At 38.0% G+C, this 2,583-nt stretch overlaps 1 pseudogene; it reads left to right on the top strand.

Moving 5' to 3' along the window:
- Positions 1 to 461: 461 nt before the first annotated feature.
- On the top strand, positions 462 to 2,092 carry LOC109209722 (annotated as a pseudogene).
- Positions 2,093 to 2,583: the final 491 nt, after the last annotated feature.

Here is a 2,583-nt window from a genome sequence, read left to right as displayed (position 1 = left end):
GATTGGTGAGTCAATGATAAAGTGTTCGTGCCTGCTCTACAATATTTCAAGAAATCTAGTCTCTAATTTAGGCCATATGCTTGTCAATGATTCTAGCGTATCCCAAAAATAGACGTATACCTATGTCTACCATTTTTGGGGAAGTGGCCATAATATTGCACCGCAGTGGACAATTCAATTCCTACCAAGTAGTAGGGTTGTCCTCATTGCACGCCGTTAGTAATATGTTATTATACGATGTTGTAGCAAAATGTCATTGCAGATGTGGACAAAATCAAAAGTAAGGCCATTATGTCATAGTGCTAAAATTAAGATTTAATGTAAATTAGGACGGAATATAAAGATGTTGCATCTTTTTCTACCGTCTATAAATATATGCATCCTCATCCTCTAGCCAAAGTCATACCAATCTTTCGTATTTCTGTTTGAAAGAAACTCAACCGAATAAGGAAAGTAAAAAAATGTATTCCATTAGTGCTAAAGATTTAGACAAGCCTCATGCAGTTTGCATACCATATCCTGCCCAAGGCCACATTAGCCCAATGTTAAAATTGGCCAAAAATTATGCATCACAAAGGCTTTTATATTACCTTTGTGAACACTGAACACAACCATAGGCGTCTTCTTAAGTCCAGAGGCCCTGATACACTGAAGGGATTGCCATCCTTTCATTTCGAGACCATTCCCGATGGTCTCCCGCCATGTAACTCTGATTCTACACAAGATATTTCTTCTCTTAGAAAATCCACTACCACCACTTGTTGGGTCCTTTCAAGGAGTTGCTTGCCAAGCTTAACAATACTTCCACCTCAAACGTGCCACCCGTCTTGTGCGTCGTTTCTGATGGTGCTATGAGCTTCACTCTGGATGTTGCTCATGATTTGGGAATCCCTGAAGTTCTCTTTTGGACACCAAGTGCTTGTGGTTTATTAGGTTACATGCATTACCGGGATCTTGTTGAAAAAGGATACACTCCATTTAAAGGTATACATTTTCCCCCTTTTAAAATGGCCTTGCCTATTAGTAACTCTGGGCCTTAACTTTTGTTATTATTATTTTTAATTTGGTTCTTATCTTTGGTTCGTTAATCTTCTTGTGGACTGCAGATGAAAGTTACTTAACAAATGGGTATTTGGAGACAATATTAGATTGGATACTAGGCATGAAAGGCATACGTTTGAAGGATCTTCCAAGTTTCTTTAGGACAACAAATCCACACGAATACATGATTAAATTCCTTATCCAAGAAACTGAGAGAAGCAAAACGGCTTCGGCTATTGTAGTCAATACAATTGAGTGATTAGAGAAAGAAGTTCTTGAATCACTTCAGAGCCTTCTTCCTCCGGTCTATGCCATTGGGCCGTTGCACCTTCTTATGAAACATGTAGATGATAAGAACTTGGAGGACTTAGGATCAAATCTTTGGAAAGAAGAAAACAGGCCTCTAGAGTGGCTTGATTTCAAGAAACTGAATTCTGTTGTTTATGTCAATTTTGGAAGCATCACTCTTATGACTCCGGACCAACTTATTAAATTCTCCTGAGGACTTGCCAATAGCCAGCTGAATTTTTTGTGGATACTTAGACCTGATATTGTATCAGGCGAAAAAACAGTTCTTCCACCTAAATTCCTGGAAGAAATTGAAGAAAGATGGATGTTAGCAAGTTGGTGCCCACAAGAGCAAGTTCTTGGGCACCCTGCGGTTGGAGGTTTCTTGACTCACAGTGGATGGAATTCGCACTCGAAAGTATTAGCAGTAGAGTGCCAATGATTTGTTGGCCATTCTTCGCGGAGCAGCAAACAAATTGCTGGTTTTGTTTTAGGCGATGGGGAATAGGAATGGAGATTGACTATGATGTGAAGAGGGATGAAGTTGAAAGCCTTGTAAGAGAGTTAATGACTGGGGAAAAAGGCAAAAAGATGAAGAAAAGGGCATTGGAATGGAAGAAATTTCCTGAGGAAGCTGCTCAAAAACCTAAATTCTCCTCTCCTCCAAACATTAGTCCGTAGTACTAATCAATAGTTGGTTGATCTCATCTTCTTCTCCTTTGTTGAGGACTTATCTGATGTTCTAATATTACTTGTTTTCCTTCTTTCATTATATTGTATGATAAATAAAATAAATATTCTCTCTTGCATCCTCAAAAAGTCTTTTGGTCATCACAGGCCACTGTTGCTTGCAAATTTTCTTATCATCCTGAACTCGTAGGAGGGGAGAGAAGAAAATAATTCATAAACTTGACATCTGAGATAGTATACACTTAACCCTTTTATTGTCAAATATTCTAAAGATAATTATAAAACTTTTCTTCGGTCATGAGACAATCGCAATCCACACTAGACTGACTAATGTACCAAGTCACTACAACTTTAAATTGTGATCTTAACGTCGTTTGGCCGAAATTCATTTTCAGAATGCTCACTTCACTATATATTATTAACATGCAATTGACATCTACTTGCGTACTTCTATTGAACTGTCCTTCATTTTTATTTTTTCCATTGACAAGCAACTTACTGCATGTGGCTCTTATAAATAGCAACGTCGTGCTTATTTCTTTTACAGTTTTCTTCTATGAGTCA

Source organism: Nicotiana attenuata, unplaced genomic scaffold, assembly GCF_001879085.1.
Source record: "Nicotiana attenuata strain UT unplaced genomic scaffold, NIATTr2, whole genome shotgun sequence".
In the NCBI taxonomy this organism is placed as follows: Eukaryota; Viridiplantae; Streptophyta; class Magnoliopsida; order Solanales; family Solanaceae; genus Nicotiana; species Nicotiana attenuata.
Note: the sequence above shows the minus strand (reverse complement) of the source record. Positions and strands in the feature narration are given on the sequence as shown.